The 25,368-nt window shown below is 36.2% G+C and overlaps 7 non-coding genes across 7 annotated transcripts; 5 read left to right on the top strand and 2 right to left on the bottom strand.

The window, feature by feature from the left end:
- Positions 1 to 2,272: 2,272 nt before the first annotated feature.
- LOC131039549 (U1 spliceosomal RNA) lies at positions 2,273 to 2,431 on the top strand. The gene has a single exon (XR_009104669.2). It is a non-coding gene; the product is annotated as a U1 spliceosomal RNA (small nuclear RNA).
- A 9,160-nt stretch (positions 2,432 to 11,591) lies between these two features.
- On the top strand, positions 11,592 to 11,673 carry TRNAS-GCU (transfer RNA serine (anticodon GCU)). The gene has a single exon. It is a non-coding gene; the product is annotated as a tRNA-Ser (tRNA).
- A 7,127-nt stretch (positions 11,674 to 18,800) lies between these two features.
- Positions 18,801 to 18,873, bottom strand: TRNAA-AGC (transfer RNA alanine (anticodon AGC)). The gene has a single exon. It is a non-coding gene; the product is annotated as a tRNA-Ala (tRNA).
- A 703-nt stretch (positions 18,874 to 19,576) lies between these two features.
- On the top strand, positions 19,577 to 19,737 carry LOC131039537 (U1 spliceosomal RNA). The gene has a single exon (XR_009104666.2). It is a non-coding gene; the product is annotated as a U1 spliceosomal RNA (small nuclear RNA).
- A 1,063-nt stretch (positions 19,738 to 20,800) lies between these two features.
- TRNAS-GCU (transfer RNA serine (anticodon GCU)) lies at positions 20,801 to 20,882 on the top strand. Its single transcript has one exon. It is a non-coding gene; the product is annotated as a tRNA-Ser (tRNA).
- Positions 20,883 to 23,608: 2,726 nt separating this feature from the next.
- TRNAA-AGC (transfer RNA alanine (anticodon AGC)) lies at positions 23,609 to 23,681 on the bottom strand. The gene has a single exon. It is a non-coding gene; the product is annotated as a tRNA-Ala (tRNA).
- Positions 23,682 to 24,934: 1,253 nt separating this feature from the next.
- On the top strand, positions 24,935 to 25,016 carry TRNAS-GCU (transfer RNA serine (anticodon GCU)). The gene has a single exon. It is a non-coding gene; the product is annotated as a tRNA-Ser (tRNA).
- Positions 25,017 to 25,368: the final 352 nt, after the last annotated feature.

The raw sequence follows: 25,368 nt of genomic DNA, 5'->3' as shown, positions 1-25,368 counted from the left end.
GAATAAGTTCTACTGGGAGGTTAGGTAATTTTACCCACCTAGGAACTAAATGTTTTTTGAACATTTTAGGGGAGAAATTCAGCTGCCATTTAAAAAAGGAAAAGTCATAACCTTTAAAGAATCTAGGTTGATTATTAAGTATTTTATCTCTTAATTCTGATGAATTGCAATGATTGTCTTCTAGGGTTGTAATACTTACCTGCCTTTTGGTCGCGGACATCAACCACTGGATAATTTCCTTGGTGGAGGCACCATATCCGCACCATTTGCCAAGCAGACCCCATCTCTTGTAATCCTCCCAAAGACTATTGCTTATAATGATTGCTTATAATAATTGTGTTCTGATTCAATTTGTTATGAATTGTAGCTTGTTGCTTGCCACTGTGATTTTGTATCTTACTTTCAGGGATAATGGCTTGAGGAAGGGCCACTGGTGGCTTTGGCAAAGACTCAACACTATTCTGCCTTTTGCCTAATTTTACCAAATTTGCTCCAGTAGCAATAGAATTTGCAGAGTTCCGAGTTGATCTTTGCGACAGCCACCAATTGTCCTTCCTTATAGAAGAGTCATTTTGGTTTCTAGGTGCCGATCTAGGGTTCCTTTGTTTCCCAAACCAATCAAAATCTCCTGTGGCAGATGCAGAGATTATTTTATCTTTGAAAGATTTAGAAATCATTAGGCTGATTGGGGGACCTCTTGGAACCTTAGCCGCCTCTTTGCAGGTCTGATTCAGAGTACTCGGGATTGAATTTGCTCCCGTTGCGCATGATAGTGTGGAATTTAGGGCTTCAAATCTATTTGTTGATCCCACCTTGTGCTTGTGGGCAAACCTCAGATATGTTTCTGCTTGCCATGGGGATTTCTTTGTGATCCCATGGATTTTTTATGGCCGTAGGAATGACTATCTTGCAGTTTTTAAATTCGTATTCATAATTTTCAGTTTACCACTTTTCATGGTTTCGACATTTTGCAGAGTCAATTTTGAATTTTAATTTAATTTATATACTAGAACATTTTTAATATTATTAGAGAATTATAAATAAATTGTCTCATATTCACATAGTCCAATAAACAAATTAAGAATATAAAAATTAATGAAGAGTAATTTGTACTTTAGGTTTATAGATTCTTGATATTGAATGTGTTTGTTGTTGAAGACTTATGATATGAAATTGTGAATTTTATACTAAAAATTTATCTAAGAATATAAAGAGTCGACCATGTATCTTATATGCTCTAAGAAATGTTAAGATGGAAGAAACTTATGTGATCTTCTTACATAAAAATATTTGACATAAAATAATTATTTGATTGTAGATCAATATTTTATTGACATATTATTGATGAAAAATAGGTTGGAAAAGATTAGAATTAAATGCAGAGAGAATTAATTAATTGAGAGAACCGGCGAGAATGCGTTTAAATTTCTAAATATAACGCAAACATATAATCAAATAATGCACCTTTTATCTTTGTTGTCGTCTAGTTGGCTTTAGGTTATCTGGCTTCCACCCAAGCGAGCCGGGTTCAAATCCTGTCAATGGAATTGTTTGCTTTTTTACAAGTAGCAGGAGTTTTTATATATGTTTGCCGCTTCTTTTTGCACATTTCACGTTTATGTCCGTCTGTACACCGTTACTATTTTGATCACAGAAATTCAATTTTCTCGCTTGCAGACAATTTTGTGTGAGGCTAAATAGAATTTTTGAAAAGTTTTTACTCTCCCCAGTTGAACAAAGACACTAGGCCAACCGATTTCAATTGCAGGCGAAATTGAAAAGTTTAAGAAAACTAGTAAATGCAATGGAGATGCGGGGTATCGATCCTCGTACCTCTCGCATGCTAAGCGAGCACTCTACCATCTGAGCTACATCCCCACACTATTCACTCTATTATCTGGAATATTTTCCTAAACAGGCATAAGTGATGCAAACGAAATTGAGAAACGAGCAGAACCCACATGCCACATCAGTAGTAACACACAGGATGATTTTGTTTAATGTGTGTGTGTCTGCATCATTTAAAATCCAAGTTTGGTATTGTTTTTAATTGTTTGATTCAATGCAGCACAGCCACATTAATCATCCTCTCTTGATGGAATTTGCCTTGGTGCTGACAAGTTTTGTTATTTGAAAATTTGACAAAACAAAAGAATTTGTTTACATGATTAGGAGGCAGATAGCAATGGTGTTAATGATCCCACATGCGTGAGGAGGAGGAAATAAGGGAGAAGAGGGAGTACAAGTAGGAGGAGAGGGGTACGGTCTTAGCATACTTACTTGGGCGGGGTCAATCGGTGATGAGGAAGGCCGATGGTCTAGAGAGAGCACCTTCATTGCACATGAAGGGGGCTCTGTCTATCATCTCCCATTGTGGAGAATGAACGTCATACTTCGTGGTAGAGGGGGCTCGCGTTCGCGCGGCCCCCACACAAAACTAATTCCAAATCAGGCCTTTTGTTTTGGTATGGATTTCTCACCATACCATACGAGGAATGATGATTTGTCCTTAAATGGTGTTAGCGGCTTTTCAATTTACTCAATATGATGGAGAAGTTGTCTAGATTCAAGTGTCAATTAATATTCTTTTGGCACATAGGTAGCTCTATTAAGTGAGCTCGAGTTAATGATCAATAGGAAAAGGAGAGTTCATTTGGAGGACTTCACTGAATGATCAATAGAAATGAGAGTTCATGTGGAGAAGGGAGAAATAGCTTTCGGGAGTATTAGGAAGATAATATTGTTTGAAACATAGACTCTCTCTTTTGGAATAGGGAAAAATAGCTTTTGGGAGTTTTAGGAAGACAAGATTGTTTAAAACATGGAGAAGATATTGTTAGAGTAAAGTAATTAATTAACTTTGCTCTCCTCTTAAGATTTCCCTTTATGCACATATTAGTCATTTAATAATTAATATTTAATTATTAAATGCACACACCTTAGGGTTAGGTTTTCCTTTTGGTGTTGATCTCTTGTATTATTCATATTATTGATTCATTTTTCTCAGATGAATACATTTTTCAACTTTCAGAGCACCCTTGCTTGTTAGTCTCCATCTCTTCTTTCTGTGACAGGTTATTTGCATGCAGGTGATCTTCGGGGTCTATGAAGTTGGCTTTCTCAACTTCTACATGGTATCAAAGCTCCAGACCTGCTACTTCTTGTTCGTCTTCTGAAGAATTTGGAGCTACGAGGGTTAGATCTGACTTTCAGGTTTTGGTTGCATCAGATATGTGTTTGTCTTCTATTTTTATTTTGAAATAAGGGGGTTTTTTTTTCGGTGCACTTTGAGCCCAAACGTACCTCACCGTTGAGCTCGTAGCACCCAAAAACCCGTATTTCCATATAAAATTCATCCGATTTGGACACAGTTGCTTCAGAAGGCAAATTTTTTTTGCCCCAAGGCCGTACGGCCCTAGGGCACGAAAATCGAGGCAAAAATTCAAAAAAATCAAAAAAATATTTAAAAAACGTAGTTTTTTTTTAAGTTTTTGGGCGCAGCCAGTGTTACGGCCAGCGCTGCCACCGCCCAGCCCGGCGGTAACCCGACCAGCGTCGCCCGCGCGCTGCCTGCCGCTTGCGCGCCGCCCGCGCCCAGCTCGCGCCCCGCCCAAGCGCCGCCGCTGCCGCCCCTGTGCCGCCACCACGCCGCCAGCAGAGCGCTAGCCCCTGGTCGCCTTGCGGACCAGGGGCTTATTTTTTTTAGCCCTTGAGGGCTATAAGGGCCTATTTGGGTCTTTTGGAGCTCTTTCACGAAATCGGGCATAACTCAGGCATTTTAGCTCGGATTTTCAAATGGAAATAGGCGTTGGAAAGCTGGTTCCGAGCTCGATCTAATTGATTAAGCTCTTTTTCTCTGATTTTGCTGTTTTATAGTGTTTTTTGCCAGTCAAAGTCAGAACAAGTTTTTTGCACTCTAGGAGCCATATCTTTTGTATACGGACTCCGTTTTTCGCAAACGAATAGGCGTTGGAAAGGTGGTTCTGTGCTCTTTCCATATCTACAGTCTATTTCATCAGAAAATTCTTCAGGTGCTCCAAATTTTGTCTCAACCCGTTCTTGCTTTCTATCATTTTCTGGCTTTTAGTTTGTACTGGGGATTAGTTTTTTGCATTGTGGGGGGGTGTTTTCTCTTGCTTTCTGTTATTTACATCAGAAAACCAGAATATACAAACACCAATACAAAACAATCAAACCCCTTCTGCAATCTTCTGTCTAGTTCTGAAAGACCACTTAATAATAATTAAAACATTCAGAGCAGTTGAGGCACAGTTCACAGGATGGCCAACAAGCCTATTGACTCTCTCACACAACACAATTACCACACTTGGAAGGGTCACATGATGACTCTTCTCCAGTCTAGAGGGTTATGGTCCTGTTTGGATGAGATTCAACCTCAGTTGACACGTCTCTTTGAGGTTATGCAGCACAGGAACAATATGGATCAGGCTATGGGATTGATGGCTTTACACATTTCTGACAGTCTCCAATTTCATCTTGAGGGTTGTCTCACTCCTCGAGCCATTTGGACCAAGTTTGAAGGACTTTTCGGTACTGTCAATGAGTTCAGAGCTTTGCAGCTTGAGGCAGAGTTAACTTCCTTGGTACCTGATTCGTTTCCTTCTATTGAGGACTTTCTGATGAAGTTCAAACAGCAAAGATCTATCTTGCAGGGTTGTGGTAAGACTAAGACTGATACAGAGTGCATTTTCCTGATTCTCTCTAAGCTTCGGGGTCCATTTCAGATCTTCTCTTCGACCTTCTATTCCACCATGGATGCCTTGGGTGCTCGCCATGTCATGCCTTCTTTTGAGGTCTTTTGTGATCATCTGACTCGTGAGCAAGCTAAGCTTAAGCAGTTGGATTCACTTTCAGGTTCACAGAACCAAGCATTAGTAGCCCAGTCCTCCAAAGGAAAACAGAAGCAGAAACCGAAGCCTAAGAAAGATTCAGAGGCTAGTGAGAATCCCTCCAAGCCTCCACCTAAGTTTGATTCAAAACCACAGTCCAATTCTAAATAGGGTAAATCTTCAAAGTCTGGTGAGTCTTCCTCCAAGACTAAGAAGAAATCAGGTGATCCTTGCAGTTTTTGTGGCAAGGAAGGACATCCCGTTTCCAGGTGTTGGAAACGTTTAGAGGCTTTGGAGGAAGCCATGCAGCAGCATAATATCGGTGCACCACAGCCTCCTTCACAACCCATAGGGAAAGGTCATGCTCTTTCTGCACGAGCATTGTCCTCCGCATCCACTTGGATTCTAGATTATGGTGCTTCTCACCATATGACACACACAGAGGATTTGGTCACCGCTCTTGCCCCTACCGACACTCGACATATTGCAGTTGGTGACTTAGCACAACTTTCCGTTCAGGGTTCTGGTACTGTTTCATTGGATGGTGGTTGTCTTCAGGATGTGCTTTTGGTTCCTGACATTTCGACAAACCTTCTATCCGTTTATCAGATTTGCCACTCTAGCTCTGGTAAGACAGTTGAGTTCTCACCTCATGATGTAGTTATTCGAGATCTTCATGATCCTGACTTGGTTGTGGCTACTGGGAGTGTGGATTCTGCATCTCACTTATATAGTTTTGATGGCTTTGAGAGTTCAGACACTGTTGGTTCCTCTCTTATAGCACATGCAGATTCAGTGAGCAGGCTTTGGCATCAGCGTTTCGGCCATGTCAATTACAGATATCTACAACAGATGAGTACACAGGCACTTGTGATTGGGCTTCCACAGATTTCTTGTACATATGGTGTATGTCGTGGTTGTGTCCTTGGCAAACATCATCGAGATCCTTTTCCTAAGGGTCGAGCCTCTTGTGCTAGGGCAGCCCTAGAGTTGGTACACAGTGATCTTATGTCCTTTCCGACTCCTTCCTTTTCAGGGGCCTGTTATGTACTCACTTTTATTGATGACTTCTCCAGACGTACATGGGTGTACTTTCTTAAGTACAAGCCTGATGTCTTTGACTTATTCAGGATTTTTAAGACATTTGTGGAGAAGCAATCTGGACTTTCTATCAGGTGGATACACACCGATAATGGGGGGGAGTATGTAAATCAGTCTTTCAGAGATTTTTGCACTGAGCATGGTTTACAACATCAGTTTACAGTTCCTTACACCCCTCAACAGAATGGTGTTGCTGAGAGAAAGAATAGAACCTTACGGGAGATGGCTAATTGTATGATACAGTCTCGAGCTATGAGTTCTTCATTTTGGGCTGAGGTAGTCAATTGTGCCAATTATATTCAGAATCGGATGCCTCATAAGGCATTATGACATATGACTCCTGAGGAGGCTTGGACCCATGTCAAGCCTGATGTTTCTACATTCTGAGTTTTTGGTAGTGAGGCTTGGGCATTTATTCCTGATGCTCAGCGGATAGCCATGGAGAGGAAGAGCCGACCACTCATATTTGTTGGCTACTGTGAGGATGTTAAGGCATATAGGTTGTTTGATCCTGATTCCCGAGAGGTCCTATTTCGGCGGGATGTCCAGTTTGATGAGTGCTATCCTCAGATGGATTCTCCATCAACAGCTTCTCCCTCATTGCCTACTCCTTCCTCTTCATCTCTTGAGGATTACTTATCTCTTGAGGATGATGTAGATGATGATCCACCATCTCCACCACCACCAGTTGCTCCATCTTTGCCGAAGTGGGCCCATGATACTGTTGATGCAGCTGGTTCTTTGGCAGGTGATCCTCAGATACTCGTCGCACTCGTGCTCAGACATCTGGTTCTAGTCTTTTGAGTCATGCCATTTCAGATGAACCTCAAAAGTTTTCAGAGGCGACCGGACACCTTGAGTGGGATAGGGCCATGGATGAGAAGTATTCTTCTTTGATGAAGAATCATACTTGGGATCTTTGTCCACTTCCTAAGGGAAGAAAGTTGGTTCGGTGCAAGTGGGTGTATCGTACCAAGTATGCTGCAGATGGTTCTATTGATAAGTATAAGGTTCGTCTTGTTGTGAAGGGGTTTTCTCAGGTAGAGGGTATTGACTACTCTGAGACCTTTGCTCCTATTGCCAAGATGAATTCTATACGCCTGGTACTTTCACTTGCAGCTTCACAGGGATGGACAGTGTTTCAGATGGATGTGAAGAGTGCCTTCTTGCATGGAGACCTACATGAGGAGATCTATATGGAGCAGCCTCAGGGATTTGTGCAGGACACTTCTTTGGTTTGCAGACTTCGTTGTTCATTGTATGGTCTCAAACAAGCCCCTAGGGCTTGGTATGAGAAGATGGACTCATTCCTGCTTTCCTCTCACTTCACACGCTGTCATTCCGATCACACAATGTATATTCAGCATCAGGAGGGTGATCTTTTGATTCTTGTGCTATATGTAGATGATCTCATCATTACAGGTAGCTCATCCTCCATGATTCAGAGTGTTCAGAGAGCTTTGATGGAGCAGTTTGAGATGACAGATCTTGGTCTCTTGCACTTCTTTCTGAGTCTACAGGTTATTCAGTCTTCGGATGGGATTTCCATATTTCAGGAGAAGTATGCTCTTGATATGCTTCACCGATTTGGCATGCTTGATTCCAAGTCTGCCCCCACTCCATTTCAGTCAGGTGTTGTTTTGTCTTCCACTTGCTCTACTCCTTCAGTAGACCCCACTTTATACAGGCAATTGGTTGGCAGTTTGTTGTACCTGACACATTCTCATCTGGATCTTTCCTTTGTGGTTGGTCTTGTCTCTCGGTTCTCCCATGATCCTCATGAGAGCCATTGGCAAGCAGCCAAACGTATTTTGAGGTACATTCGGGGCACCACCCATTATGGCATTCACTACACTTCAGGATCCCCTCACATCATTGGCTTCACTGACTCCGATTGGGCTGGTGATGTCAATGATCGGAAGTCTACTTCTGGCTTCGTTTTTTGCCTTGGTTCTGGTCCTATTACATGGTCTTGCAAGAAGCAGTCTGCTATTGCATTATCATCTACAGAGGCTGAGTACCGTGCAGCAATGTTAGCCAGTCAGGAGTTTTTATGGCTTCAGCAGTCGATGACAGAGTTTGGGTTTCCTCCAGATTGTCCCACTACTCTTTGGTGTGATAATCAGAGTGCCATTCATATTTCTCGCAACCCAGTGGAGCATCAGTGGACAAAGCACATTGAAATCCACATGCACTTCATCAGACAGTTGATTCAGGATGGTTCTCTCATCTTGGAGTATATTCCTACAGAGGAGCAGGTTGCAGACATCTTCACTAAACCTTTGGCATCTCCGCGCTATCTTCAGTTGCGCTCTATGCTTGGGGTGAAGGAAGTTGTCCTTGGGGGGTCTCAGTGAGGCCTTCCTTCCTTCATGTTTTCTTTTCAGCATGTCTCTGTATCTCTTTTTGGAGAGGAGTTTTTTCCCACTGGGTTTTCTCCTTTACTCCGCTTTATAGAGATTCTCTTGTATTAGGGTACCTGATCAGGCCTTGTTGCCGGGACCCTCTTTTGCATTGTAGTTCCTTTGCTTTTTTCTGCATTGTTTGTAGCTGCATTGTAGCTCATCTTAAGGGGGGGTGTTAGAGTAAAGTAATTAATTAACTTTGCTCTCCTCTTAAGATTTCCCTTTATGCACATATTAGTCACTTAATAATTAATATTTAATTATTAAATGCACACGCTTTAGGGTTAGGTTTTCCTTTTGGTGTTGATCTCCTTTATAAGGATTGATCTCTTGTATTATTCATATTCTTGATTCATTTTTCTCGGATGAATACATTTTTCAGCTTTCAGAGCACCCTTGCTTGTTAGTCTCCATCTCTTCTTTCTATGACAGGTTATTTGCATGCAGGTGATCTTTGGGGTCTGTGAAGTTGGCTTTCTCAACTTCTACAGATATCTTAAAAATAAATATATATCTATTAGATTGCAAATATACAATATATTTGAGCTTTTTTAGAAATCTCTTGTTTAACATGAGTAGATTTATGGATGTCATAATTATTTCAAATAATTATACATCCTTTTCTTATTATGGATCACATTTGGTTGTCACTAGAACTAGTATTATAGATAAAAATTAGTCATGTTCTTAAATGATGGTAAATAGAGTAATGTATGGTAAGGAAACTACTTATCATTGAATGAGTATAACAGGTAGGGTTTGCATACTTTTGATGCAATCTGGTATCTTTAGTAAGGGATTGTGTCAAAAATGATGTTTTATCTATGTTCTTATCATATGCTAGTACAAATGAATTGTGATCACAAACAAAATTATGTATAAGTTGAGTTAGAGTGTTCCTAGTAAATAAATATGTAATCTTTTACATCAATGAAAAAACTCTACACACTTCTTTATCTAAAGCATTCTAATTTATTCATATGGATTTTGGAAATGCCATATCTTTACGAATAAGTTGTTTATGTTTAACACCTTTGATCAACACCTTGCACTAAATATGTCTAAACATTGTTTCAATGTTAAGGGATTCACCATTCCTAAGATAAGAATATATCTTTTATAGGGGATTAAGAATCTCATTTGAATGTCTCAAACCTATTGGTCTATCAAACTCATAAGAGATTGCTACTTATTAAAATTGAAAAGCTATATGCAAACACGATTAACATCAAAATACTTACAATTGAATCATAGAAATATATCACATAATGTAATTGTACTAAACCCTATGATGACTTATACACAACCTTAGATCCATCACCCTAGTAAAAGGTGACATAACTATGTTCGTACTATCATAATTTCTATGAGGAAGAATCTAACAAAGAGTTTGAACTAAGTTAGTAAAAGGTATAATCTTTGAACTCTCAATACTTCCCTCATAAATAAATGTTCAAATCCACACTAGATCACATTCATGTTTGGGAAAAGAGTATATAGAATATTTTACACCTCTAAATATATTTATATCTTCTGCAATAACTTACAATAGACAATAAAGTGCGAGCATGCCATTTTAAGTGATAGAAATTAACTTATCAGGACAAATTAACGTATCAAGAAAATAATTTCCCTCCCCACATGTTACCACAATTTGTCATTAGTTTATCAATCGATGTATTAAATCAACCATTAAATAACATGCATTTCATAAACCCTTTGTTTCATAAAAACTTTGTATCTAACCTATTTTTCATTTTGTCTTTCTGACTCCTATCACGCTCACGACCAATTATGAGGCATCTATCTCACCCAACTTAACAATTTGATTTTAGGCCATAATTCTATAACTTATAATCTAGATTATCTCATCTCGTATGTTTCATCTGTCAAGTTATCTTACATTGCTCAAATACAATTATATATAGTTCATTTAGATTGATTGCACTTCAAGAGGGCTTAATGTGTAACAATTCTCACACAATAAAAATGCCTCTATGTTTTCTCTATGCATATCTTTAGCAGCATGTTCCTCAGTTAACATTATTTTTTTTAAAATTTAAACAAGCTTTTGATTTCATGTTTATTGAGGTATATCCAAATTGATTTCTCTTGGATAATTTGTAGGAAAAACTCCGTGGAATAGTCTTTGGGACTATGTGATTATTCATCATCTAGTTCAAGTGAGATTGAACTATACATATGAGATACTCACCCATTTAAAGCTTTTCCAAAATTGTTCTTTTCTTGACGCCAAAATTGTAATCAACATCATAATTTTCCTCAAATATCTATAATAATATCTCAAAACATGCTCAACAATACTAGGAAACATTATGATGCTCACTGCAATGCAGATTATGAAAAGATGGCAAACCAATTCTTCTAATAAAGAAAGAGATCAAGTTTAGTCTTAGCCAATCTCTTAACAAGAACTCTGTTTATTTCTATCTATCGTTTTATTGTTTCAAATTATTTATTGATGTTGATAGAAAAGTATATTGCTATTACTTCCCAACCAAAAGAAAATGACCAACAAACATTGGATCAAATAAGTAATTATAACAACCTTATAATAGTGTTAAGCATATTTGGGTGCATCTCAACATGTGTAATCTCAAAAACCTCTAATAAAAGAAGAGAAGAAAAACAGACTTGAAAACATGGAAATTCATACATGAATCAAACAAAAGTTCCTATACTAGTGATCAACATCTATTAAATGTCGTAAATTATGACAATGTCAATCATAACCACCTGAAGTTCAGCTCCATTAAAAGTCATTGATAAAATCACATAAATGATAAAGAGTACAATTTTAATTGATATTCAAACATCTATGAATTTATAAAAGCTTATACATGAGAAAACAGAACAATGAATTAAAATGAAGGATGACCTTCTTGAGTGTCTAGGTAAAACCTTACCATATTGTATTAGAAGCTTAAGATTTGATGTGCAATACTTGGTAGAAAGGAAAAAAATAGATAGACAAGGATGTGCATTCATGGACAAACAAAGAGAAAATCGAACCTCCTATTGGCAGGGTTTGAAGTCCTCATATATATTCCAATCGGCTAAAGTTGGCAGAGCAATAAAATTGATGTGCATATGGACGATGCTAATATTATTTTGCTGAACTAAGATTTAAGTTCCACACATGTATTTAGGAAGACGATCTCTAAGTTGGTTGAGAAAAATACCCAAAGAAGGGATTAGAAGGCGATGTAATAACGTCGCTTTGGCCGAGTGGTTAAGGCGTGTGCCTGCTAAGTACATGGGGTTTCCCCGCGAGAGTTCGAATCTCTCAGGCGACGTTATGATTCAGACTTTCTGTAACATTGTCACATGCAATATGTGAATTCTTTTTCTAGGCCAGACTGCATATTTCTTTGCTTATTTTAATGCAGCAGAGTTAGGTTCATCCTATTCGCACTTCGAATTCGTAATCTCTCATCATACCGGACCAAGGAAGATCTCCAACCTTTTAATGGTGTTAAGAGTTTTTTTGAGCTTTTTTAGTTTACTATGTAAATATGGTGAAGAAAGTTGTCTAAAGTTGTCTAAAACTAGAAGTAGCAATCAATCAATGTTTTTTACTATGCATGACATGTGGTTACCATTAAAAAACCAGTCATTTTCTTAAACAATAGTAAATAGAGTAATGAGGTAAGGAAACTACTTATTGTTCAATGAGCATAGTCTATTATGGCTAAGGTTTGCATCTTTGTGATGCAGTATGACATACTTTATATGGGGTTGTCTTAGGAATTATCTTTTAATTATATTCTTGTCATAGGTTAGTATCAAAATGAATTGTGCTCACAAACAAAATTATCGACAATTATGTAAATCTTGTTAGAATGTTGTCACTGATGTTTTTGTGATCCAGCAACATGAGTCCAGCGTATTCCGGTTCAAGCCCCACAAGCTTCGATATCAGCATATATCCTTTTTGGGTCCGCACTGCCAGATATTCTCGTATGATTTTGGGAACTTGTTTTGTATTTGAGCTAACATCTATATCTAAGATTTCAAGAGTTAATGTTTTGTTGCGGCACAATTATGGGTCTGGCAATAGGATACCCTACTTACCGACATTGCTCTGTGTGGAAGTTTTGATCTGGTCTTCTTCGTAATCATCGGTTGTATATTAGCTCCATTGTTTTCATCTACTCTGTGGGTCGTGGAGGAGTTCTTTTATGTTTTGGTCAACTTCTCCAGTGTGGTTAGAACATTTGAGCAGTAGTGTGTAAAGGGTTTTGGTCTAACATTACTCCAATTGAGCTGACTTGAAGAAGAATCAGTTTGGTATATATATAGTTGTTTTGTGAAAGTTATCATTATGATCTTTGATAATACTATGCGATCTATAGTAAATGTGAAAGTGATTATAGTGAATGTGAAAGTGATTATGCATAGTGAATGTAAAAGTGATTATGCACCTCAATGGAATTGTATCTTATGCATATGATAGATGCAATCTTAACAATTCAAATTTTGTAATATTGGCTACAAGCCACCTTCTGATCATGAGCCATTATATTTTGGGCAATAAGCCCCTCTGGTAGTGAGCCACCCTATACTCTGTAACCGGTTACATAATATTGAGAGCTAATCCTCTCTATGGTTTTTCCCATCTTGGGATTTCCACATATAAATCCTAGTGTTATGTGATGTATTGTGGTTTGCTTATTGTTCATTTCAATTATGCAATTAAGTTATGTTATGTGGATGGTTGATTACAAGTTTTAATAGATTCAAGGGAATACTGATTCAACCCTCCCCTCTCAGTATTCTAGATGTCCAACAAATCTTTTATCTTAATGCAAAAAAATCTACACAGTTCACACTTATCTATTTGAAGCATTCTAATTCATTCATGTGGATTGTGGAAATATAATGTCTTTATGAACTAGTTGTTTATGTTTTGCACCTTCAATCAACACCTTGCTCTAAGTATGCTCAAACTTTGAGATGATGTGAAGGGATTCACTACTCCAAAAATAAGAGTTTACCTTTTCTAGGAGGATCAAGAATCTCATTTGAATGTCATGAACCTATTTGTCTATCAAACCCACAATAAAATGCTACTTATTAAAACCCAAAAGATGTATGCAAACAAGAATAGCATTAAAATACTTACAATTCAACCATAGAAATATATTGCACAATGCAATTGTAATAAACCCTATGATGACTTATACACATCCTTAGATCCATCACCCCAGTAAAATATGACATAACTATGTTTGTACTACCATTATTTTCTATGAGGAGTCTAACAAAGAGTTTGAACTAGTAGCAAGAGGTCTAATTCAAGTTAAACTCTGACATATTTCAATACTTTCCTTCATTAATTGTTCAAATCCATGCCGGATCACATTCGTGTCTGGTAAAAGAGTATACAACATATTTTAGACCACAAAACATATTTATATCTTCTAAAGTAACTTACAATAGATAATAAATTGTGAGTAGCAATTTTAAGTGATATAAATTAACTTATCGGGAAAAAACAATATATAAAACAATTCATTTCCCTCCCCATATTTTATCAAAATATGTCGTTAGTTTATCGATCAATCCATTAAATCAACTTTTAAATGTCATGCTTCTTTCAATCCATTTTGTATGAACATAAACCTTATGTTTCATAAAAAACTCTATATCTAGCATATTGTTCATTCCATCTTTCTGAGTCTTATCACGCTCACAACCAATTATAAAGAAGCTACCACAATCAACTTGACAATTGGGATTTAGTCTATAATTCTATAACTTAATTTAAATCATGTCATCTTTTTTTTTTCTATCTCTCAAGTTATCTTACATTGTTCAAGTATAATTATATTTAGTTCATTTAGCCCGACTGCACTTCAAGAGGGCTTCATGTCAAATAGTTGACACACAATAGAAATACCTCTTTGTCTATACATGTCTTTAGTAACATGTTCCTCAAGTAAACTTTATTTATTAATTTAAACATGCTTCTGATTTCACCTCATCTAATGTTTATTGAGATATCCAAGTTTATTTCTCTTTGATAACTTGCAAGGAAAACTTCGTGGAATAATCTTTCACAATATGGGATTATTCATCTAGCTCAAGTAGGATTGAACTATATAGATGGGATACTCACCCATCTAAATATTTTTCTAGAATTATTCTTCTCTTGGCACCAAAATTGTAATGAACATCATAATTTTCCTTAAATATTTGTAATAATATCTCATAACATGCTCAACAAGACTAGGAGACATTATGATGCATACTAGAAAACAAATTATGAAAAGATTGCAAACCAATTCTTCTAAGAGTTCAAGTTTTTTTGGCCAATCACTCTAAGAGTTGTGCAAACAACGACCTTGTCTATTTCTATAGGTCATAACATTGTTTCAAATTATTTGTTCTAAATACTAAGAAATATGAGACAAGAATGTCCATTCATTGATGCAAACAAAGAGAAAATTTAACTTCCTATTCAAAAGGGGTTTGAATTCCCCATATATATATATGTATGTATGTATGTATGTATGTATGTATGTATGTATTCCAATCAGCTAAAATTGGTAGAGCAATAAAATTGATGTGCATATGAACAAAGTTAATATTATTTTGTTGAATCGAGGATCAAGTTCAACACATGTATTTGGCAAGATTATCTCTATGGTGGCTAAGAGAAATGCATCAATAATGGAACGACCTTTTAGATCATAGTTCAAGAATGATCATAATGTTGGAAATAGGTCTTTTATTATTTGGTTGATAAATTTGTCTATATTACTTGCATTTGTAATGATAGTTAATACCTACTTTTCGAGGCATATGGACCTTGCGAATCTTTTGGGTCTTAACAATGGAAAGTTCAACTTCTTGGATCTATAATATATTGAATTCTAAACTTGAGTTAGAGGTATGCATGTGAGTATTGATTTTTTTTTTGGTTGGTAAAAAGATTATTTTATTAATAGATCCGGGATTGAAATTGGCCCGAACTAGTGGTGGCTACAATTAGGGAGCCACCTCCCCAGGAACACCTCCACCCTCCAGTGAAGGGGGGATACAGACACTCCCAACCAAACCCTTCTTACCTTTCTTCTGTTTCACCTCAATCCATCCATCTGCTTGAGCATTCTCCTATAACTTCAAATTATGGACCCCAGCATAATCCACTTTCTGAATCACATGGTACTCATCCCCAAAACCTACAACATGATATCATTGAGAACCATACCCACCCTCCATCCTTTGTTCAGACATGACTTCACCCACCAACTTCTGACCGAATGCACAACCAACCTGTGTAGAGCTGCCACCCAAATGAGAGCCTCCATTTTTTGCACAGCCCAAACCTCTGACTACCCTTTGCATAATATTAGCTAGGTCCAAACCCTTATCACTAGAAAGATCCCCCACAATTTGGGGGGGAGACGGATCTCCTACCTCCTTATCCACCATATAAAAATGTGGAGTAACCTCTTTCCACCAAGACGATGTACGGTTCACTCTTTAAGCCTAGTCCAAGAATCAACATTATGCCCAGTCTTAAAACATCTCCTACATCTAAAAGGAATCCCTTCATAACCCACAAACTGATGCCAACTCCCTTTGGAGGGTGTAATAGAAATTTCAGAAGGAAAGGCCCATGGAAACATCCACCACAACCAACAAACGAGCGAAAGTAGTATGCAACAAATTTAAAGAGTCATCATCAACCATTAAAAATGTACCTAAGGAGTTCCTGAAAGCTTCAAAACAAGAGTCAAACCAATATTGCATTGGAAGGTTTGGAAGTTTAATCCAAAGAGGAGTCCGATCGAAGGAGTACTCTGATTCAGGGTTAAAAGTTGAATGCCACCCGCCGATGACTTTGTTTCTCTCTGCCACACTTTAGAAAACCACAATGAAAAAGCCAAGAGCATGTGGGTAAATCTACACATAATCCTCCACCAAGGGTTCCCAATTAGTTGAGATCCATTTGTGCAACTCACCAAGACTCGACCATGTGCCTATAAAGTGCCTAATAAGACCTAACTCTAAACAAACCACTTCATTATGCTCAACTTCCTTCTTAACCTCCTTCGACAGAATAACAAAAGCGGATTTGGCCGTGGGAACCAAATTTGTAGCAGCAAGGATCGAGTTACTCGTGCTATGAGACACACCTCTCGATATTTGACGGTAATCCCTCTGAACCAACGCTTGCCTATCACTTCCCCCCACCCATCGAGCATTCTCTGGAATGAGCTGAGAGCGGGAATGAAAACCAAAACATGACGAAACCCTTCATCCCAAGCAGCGAATCGATCTTGGTTTAGAGCCATCACAGATCCACTTGTTGACTCCACACCCAGTCGGGAACAAAACCTACCCCCCTTTGCTATAGATGCCCAGCTTCAGGCCACTCAACCAAGGGAAGAAGAAACCCTAGCCCACGGGGCGACTCGAAGCAACATCGCGCTAAAAAAAATGAGTTAATATGCATGTGAGTATTGATTATAAAAGTAGAAAGATGATATAGTGTGTTGTAGCCCAGTTTACTCCCAACAAGTTATATGAAACCTTGAGAGATTATAAGTGAATGTTTCATCATTTATCTATCATTCCACTTAAGTATATAAGAGGTTGTGAGATGCATTTGACTGTGATTAATGAGTCTCAATTTTTGGATATATGCCTACCTTGTTTGAGTAGATGCTTATCCTAGATGGATACATGAGTACATATCCTTTAAGAATGAATGTTTATCTTGTATGGATGGATTTTTTTCTTCTATAGATGATTTTTTGTCCCGAATGGACAAATGTTTGTCTCGTATGGATAGAAGTACTTCACTATAGTTGAATAAATGAACACTTAATACTTGAAAAAAACAATAAAAAAAAAAAGTAGTGGTTTTTTTTAGTATAAGAATTGGGTTAAATTACAATATGTTGGTCCCATATGCTACAATAACTATTGTAGAGGAAACATTGTTTTGACTACATCTTATGAACTATAATGTAATCAGACATATATTATTTAAAATATTAGTTAAATTTCTCGATCTCTTCATCCATGATTGTAACTTGTTATAATATGTATGAACTTATAGGATTGTTCAATCCTTTTGACTAATAAAATAAGACAATGTTATGTACAAGGTTGGGAATACACTATAGATTTGGACTTCTCACACACAAGGTGTAACAAATATAACTTGACTATCCTTTATCCATTGTGCTTGTTCTTACCTTGTTCATGTCTTCAATGATTTTACCTAATCATAAGTGATCCATACAAAATCTTCAAACCATTGACAACATTGGAGGTTTAAGTCAAAATAACTATTTCAAAGGTACAAATCTTTCCTTATAGAAACACAATTGAACTTGAATTTTGTTTTAGGGTTGTCAAAATGTTAGAATTACATGTTGGTGATAAATGGAAGACTCTCTAAGTAGCTATGAATGTCTATAAAATTTACAATTCAAAGGGTACCTCATTTGCTCAAAGATGTAAGAGTCTTTGACAAGTCTGAGATCTTTGTTTCTGTAGTTTAAATAACACCTTGAAATGATAGGGATGATATGTTTGGCATGCTTTGATGCATAATTTCACAATGTCTAATGTAGAGGGTAGCCTATCTCACATAGAAGCTAGCTTGTCTTTAGTGCCTATTTGTTTCACTTGATATCAAAAATCTCATCAATGGATTCTTGTAAATTCTTGCACCAAATTTCTATATAGAAATATATAATAAAACATGTAGATCTAAAAGGAATGGAATTTGATTGAAAGATATCTATAGATTTTACCAGTGAAGACAATTGTTGTAGGAGATAGTATAATCACTTTTTGTAGAATGAGCTATGAAACATGCATAGGTTTCTTTGCTAATAGCTAGGGTTGGAAGCTATAGTTATCTTGTGTTCTAATGAATAGAGTAACGTTTTTCTCTAAAATGACAAATTTTAACATGCATGAATTTATATGCTAATAACTAAGATTGGATGTTGAATTTATGATCTAAAATGAGAAGCATATGGTATATTAAACAAGGAGAAATTCCCAACTTACAAATTAGAAACATGTTTTCATTTTGAAATGTAAACCTTTGTTCTAGATTCGCCCCAAGACCAATCTTATGAAAACAACCTATGTTTGTTGGCATTGGTGACAAACAAAATTGATAGTGAAAATTTCAAATTGTTGGTTTATTAGTGAAGTTAAATGATTATAAATAAACCCATTAGGGGCCAATTATTGTTAACTAAAAAGCCCCAATATCATAGAGGTTGAAATGAGGATAATGTAAAGATGATTTTGAAAGAATAAAGACTTCAATCTTTGACTTTTGATTATTTATATTTATGACTCTTCAATCTTTTAGAATCCCTCATATCGGCAACGACTAAAAGATTAAATCTCTCATATCGGCATCGACGTTGATAAAGTTTCATGGAGATGCGGGGTATCGATCCCCGTACCTCTCGCATGCTAAGCGAGCGCTCTACCATCTGAGCTACATCCCCAACTGCTGTTCACTTTTGCATCTAAATAAATCTGTCTTCTAAACAAAAGAGAAACAAGCAGAAGCCACATGCCACATCACCAGTCAACACTTAGTATGTGAGACGAGCGACATCAACAACACTTCGTTCTACAAAATGTGAAATCTGATGAATATGTGAAGACGCATACACGATTAACACAACCAACATACTTATAATGGAGAGGAGAGTGAGTCCTGTTTTCTGTCTTATTGCTTATCTGTACACATTAATGAGCCCATAGTGTGCACTGTGCAGTGCGTAATAGATGAATTCTCAAGGGAGAAAATTTTCCAAAATTTGGAAGAGAAAGAGAGAGGATAAAAGTGCTAATCAAACAACACAATATGTGCTTTTGGCCGATTGATTGGGCCATTTTCTGTGGAGTAGGCGCAGGATGACTTTTTTTAATGTGTGTGTTTGTGTCTGCATCATTTAAAAACCAAGTTCAGCGTTATTTTTAATCCTTCCCTCTTCATGGGATTTGCCCTGGTGCTGAGAAATGTTGTTATTTGTAGCGTGGGAGTAGAAAATTAATTTACGGCGTGAAGAGGGGCTGGCAAAAGCATTTGTTTGCACGATTAACAGGCATATAGCAATGGTTTTAATGATCCCACATTTCAGAGAGAAAAAAAACATGGGAGAAGAGGGAATACAAGTAGGAGCAGAGGGGTACGTCATAGGCATACTTACCTGGGCGGGGTGAATCGGTGATCGGAAAGGCCGATGTCCTAGAGAGAGCACCTTCATTGCACTTCAGAAGGGGGCTTTATCTAGCATCTCCCATTGTGGAGAATGCACGTCATAATTTGTGGCAGAGGGGGCTCGCGTTCGCGCGGCCCCCACTCAAAACTAATCCCAAGTTAAAATAGTTACTTACTTCCCTACCTCAACGCGAGCCCCCACTCAAAACTAATCCCAAGTTAAAATAGTTACTTACTTCCCTACCTCCCTTCAATTCTTAAAATAGTCAAAATAGTTAAAATAGTTACTTCTCTTAAATTCTTTTTGAAATCGACATTTCATCTCAATGGAAAGTCTCTGCTTACAGGGGCTAAATTTATCTATCTGATCTGCCCTTCGCCATGCTAGTTTAAAACCGATATTATGATAAAAAGCTCAAAGCATATTTGTTTGTGATTTTCCACTGATCGACCAAACTAGAAGATCTAGATAACATGTTTTGCGGGTCGAGAAGGGAAATACTTTTATATGTAACACATGAATATTAGATGTTGCATGATTGCTTCATGTATCATTGTTCATCGTAACCCATCCTGTACTATAAATCACTCTTCTTCTCACCTAAATTACATGTATTATTGATATTTATTAGATGGTTATTTGTTCGTCCCTGTCTATATATAGACGGATATTAATGTTTTCATTTCAATTAGGTAGCATTAATCTTATCTCGTACATGACTGTAAAATATAAACAAATGTCAAGGTTCCTTATTTTCTGTTTAGATTATCGATTAAAAAAATGATTTTTCTACTTGTCAATTGCATATTTTCCTGGGGTTTCATTTTCTTGAAAAATCTTTAAAAATAAAATGCAATAGAAAAGATGGTGAAGAAAACATTAAGCGGATTTTACAAAATCTTTGTTGTTGATTGCATGCAGTCATCTAACGTACAACTTGTGTAAACAGTGTGGGGGCTATTTTTGTGTCAGTGTGTATTTTCTTGTCATGCAACCATCAAATGAATTTTAGTTTACTCTTATTCTTAACTGTACAGCAATAGTTTAATAGAAAAGTTTCTATTTTTTCGGGGTGGTGGTTACCTGAATTGCAGCATTATGCTCTCGGTTAACTATTTTGGTGGGAACAAAATGCTCCTGGTTAACTGTTTTAGTCGGAACAAAATTTGGTTAAATTGCGTCACAAATAAAAGTATAAGATAACGTCGCTTTGGCCGATTGGTTAAGGCGTGTGCCTGCTAAGTACATGGGGTTTCCCCGCGAGAGTTCGAATCTCTCAGGCGACGATACGATTCGGGCCTTATGAAACAAGTTTTTATACAATATGAAATCTGTGTCGGCGAGACTGTATTATCTTTTACTTATCATAATGCAAATATGGTCTATTAATGGGTGCCACTGTAAAATGGCCTGGCGTTGGTAAATTGGTGGATAGGATCATAATAACAATTTTCCCTTGATACATTTTCTTCTAATTACAGTTTACTCTTACTCTCTACTGGCTAAAAGAAATGCATCAACAATGGGTTTAAAGATCTAACAAAATTTATTGTTTGGCGAATAATTTTTTCTATCGTACCTCTTGTTCAAGGGATACGGACTTTGCGAATCATCTGGGTCTTGACAATGGAAAGTTCAATTTCTTGGATCTATTATATATTGAATCTTTAAAAAGTTAGAGATATCCATATGAATATTGATTATAAAAATAGAAAGATGATATATTATGTTGTAATCTAATCTACTCCCAATAATTTATATGAAACTTTGAGAGATTCTGAGTGAATGTTTCACCATTTGTCTATCATTCCACTTAAGTTACTAAGTATATAAAAGGATGTGGGATGCATTTGATTATGATGCTCAATGAGGAATTCTCGTCAAATTGTTATCGTGCAATTTCTCTTTGAGTAGATGCCAAGCTTGCAAATTGTTGTATAGATATATTGAGTTATTAGTTGATTGGTTGCGATACAATAATTACTTGTTAATCATATATGTATATCTAATATGGCTTAGATAAATGAAGATTCAGGTAATTGTTTGATTTTGTGAGTATAAGATGATATATTTAGAGAAAAAGTTTAGGTATTCGATATTAGGACTCAAAGTAAAAAAATATTTGAATTAAAATCAAGCTTAACTTCTAGGTAAACATGTAAATATCACAAAACTTAACATCAAGCATCTCCTTAGAGTGTGTGTGTATTTAGTATATTTTTAACTAGGTTTTCATCCTTGTTTCACCTAATTAGATGGTAGCCAACAAAGAACTTAAAAAAAACTAGACCTTAAAAAAAGTTGTATGTACCCAGTCACACAATTACGCGAAATGTTGAACAAAAGAGATTCCTAATTATACATAGAAGATTAGATGTGAGGTTAAAGAGCATCTAAAAATAATTATGTCAATTTAATTATTAATATAATATTAATCACTTAGAGAAACGTTCAATTTAGAAGAGGAGATGGTAAAATCTTTAACATAAATAGTGAGATAAAATATATTTTTTGAATACTTGAAAAAATTCAATGGATGAATTAATTGAGTCCTCAGGACATTAGGTCATATTTTGAGGTGGGATTCAAGCATTTATTTTATATTATATGTATTCATAAAGATAGTGATCTCAGTGCACTCCTATAGAGGAGTGTAGTCTTTAAAAAGTGACTCAAGACTTGGATGGTCCTAATGACTCTAAGTCTTTGGCTAGAGCATATGCATATCTTATATAAATAGATGCCTAGCTTGTTTGAGTAGATGCCTATCCTAGATGGATAAATGAGTACATATCCTTTAAGAATGTATGTTTGTCTTGTATGGATGGATGTTTGTCCTATATGGATGGTTTCTTGTCTCGAATGGACAAATGTTTGTCTTGTATGGCTAAAATTCCTTGAGTATACAAAGAAATCAACACTTTAATAGTTGTATTTTTTCGTATAATGATTGGGTTATTACAATATGTTGGTCTAGTATGCTACAATAATGGTACAAAACTAGTGTAGAGGAAACATTTGGACTACATCTTACAAAGCATAATGTAATTAGACATACATTATTTAGATTAATACTTAAATTTCTCGATCTCTTCATCTATGATTGTAACTTGTTATAGTATGTATGATCTTATAAGATTGTTCAATCCTTTTGACTAATGTAATAAGACAACGTTATGTACGAGGTTGGGAATGCACTATTGATTTGGACTTGTCACACACAAAGTGTAACAAATATAACTTGACTATCCTTTATCCATTGTGCTCCTTCTTACCTTGTTCATGTCTTCAATGATTTTACCTAATAATAAGTGATCCATATAAAATCTTCAAGCAATTGGGAACATTGGAGGTTTAAGTCAAAATAACTATTTCTTGAAGGTACAAAGTTTTTCCTAGAGACACAATTGAACTTGAATTTTGTTTTAGGGTTGTCAAAATGCTAGAAGTAAATGTTGGTGAGAATGGAAGGCTCTCTAAGTAGCTATGAATGTTAATAAAAATTTCAAATTCAAAGGGTACCTCATTTCCTTAGAGATGTAGGATTCTTTGACAAGCCAGAGATCTTTGTTTCTATAGTTTAAATGTAACACCTTGAAATAATAGGGAATATATGTTTGACATGTTTTGATGCATACTTCACAAGGTTTGTTGTAGAGGACAACCTATTTCACATAGAAGCTAGTTTGTAATTTCTTGCGTTGATTTTTTATATAACACTATAAGACTTTGTTATTGGAGATAGTTTAATCACTTTTTGTGGAATGGGCTATCAAACATGCAAAGATGACAAATTTCAACATGCATGAGTTTATATGCTAATACTAAGATTGGATGTTGAATTTATGATCTAAAATGAGAAACATATGATATATCAAACAAGCAGAAGTTTGATGATTATAAATGAACTTATTAGGAATCATTTTTTGTTAAATAAAACGCCCCATATCATCAAAGAGATGATTATTTAAATCTGGAAAATCCTCCAAGTTAACAAAGGTACAAAGGTGAATGGAGATGCGGGGTATCGATCCCCGTACCTCTCGCATGCTAAGCGAGCGCTCTACCATCTGAGCTACATCCCCAACCGCTGTTCCGGCCTTTATCTGAGCAGTATTTTGAAAAAAGACATCAGTGGTGCAAATGAAATAGAGAACGAGCAGAAGCCACATGCCATATCACTAGTCAATACTTAGAACATGCGACGACCCACATCAATACAACACTTCTGTCTTATTGCTTACTTGTAGACATTAATGAGCTTATAGTGTGCACAGATTAATTAATGATAAATTCTCAAAGGAGAAAATTTTCAAAAACTTGGAAGGGAAAGAGAAGAGTATAAAAATGTTAATCAAATAGCTACTTCCCTGCCTTCAACTCTTCTTGTTGTGGCAGAAATGCTTAATAACATTAATTCCAATAGAATTATAACTGCGGTTAGTAAATTGTTGGAATCAGGCAAGGAACTCAACATTGAACTCAATGGGAATTCTTATCAGTTATAGTCTACAGGGTCGCAAAGAGTAAATTTAACTACAATTAGTCTTGGTATAGTTTACGGGGTAAAATTTATCTTTCTGATTTGCCCCTCCCCATGTTAGTTTAAAGTAGATATTATGATAGAAAACTTGAATCATATTTGTTTGTGATGGTTAGACTTAAATCATATATATGAAGTAATATATTAAATCTAGAGAATGCTAGTCAATTTCGAATGTTTAACACTTTTAAATCTAGAAATATAAACTCAGTGTCTGTAAATAAAGCCATTCTGTTTTTAATACTCAATGATCGACCATACCATACTATGGTCCTTTCTAAAGACACCGTGAAGTGAAAAACTTTCTCGACTTATACTTGAGCTAAGATCTAGCTTGTTTTGCAGGTCAAGACTTAAAATATATATTCATATGTAACATATGAATGTTACTTCATGGATCACATGGTTCATTGTTCTTCTTGGAAAATATTTCTTTAAAAAAAAAAATGCAACGGAAAAGATGGTGAAGAAAACATTAAGCAGATTTTACAAAATCTTTGTTCCTGATTGCATGCAGTCACGTGGTTTGCATGATGAAAGACGTGGAGAGCTTTCATTTAAACAGGTCTGGGTATCCATCTATTTCTTCCTCAACCATAAAACATAAAACTTGTAAATGGAGTGGGAGCTATAATCACTAAATCTGCCTGCATTCATGTTCTGTTTATATGTAATCACTAAATTGTTGAAATCCATAACCAGATGATGCATCTTGCTAAATCTGGACTTATTTGAATAGCGTTAATCGAAGAATTGCAACACAAATAAATATATATATATGTTCATAACACGAACGTCGCTTTGGCCGAGTGGTTAAGGCGTGTGCCTGCTAAGTACATGGGGTTTCCCCGCGAGAGTTCGAATCTCTCAGGCGACGTTACCATTAAAGCCTTTCTGAAATATGTTTTATACAATATGTGAATTCTGCGTCGGCGAGACTGCATCATTTTTTCTTATTATAATGCAAATATGGTCTATTAATGGGTGCCACTGTAAAATGGTCTAAATTGGTGGATATGTTGGTATATTAATTTCAACACATTTTTCTGTAGTAGTTTTAGTTTTTTTTTTTTTGGTTGCATGATATAAAAATAGGATCTTTAAAATTAGAATGAAGTTGTTAATTGTAACTGTTTATGGGTGTTCTTCTATTTTTAGTTAGTTTTCTATTTGTCTACGATTTCTATATAAAGAAGTAAATTGTAATGAATTCTTTGTCTATGATCATT

The sequence above is a fragment of the Cryptomeria japonica genome, chromosome 6, assembly GCF_030272615.1.
Source record: "Cryptomeria japonica chromosome 6, Sugi_1.0, whole genome shotgun sequence".
NCBI classification, from domain to species: domain Eukaryota; kingdom Viridiplantae; phylum Streptophyta; class Pinopsida; order Cupressales; family Cupressaceae; genus Cryptomeria; species Cryptomeria japonica.
This window is presented reverse-complemented; position numbering and strand designations above follow the sequence as displayed.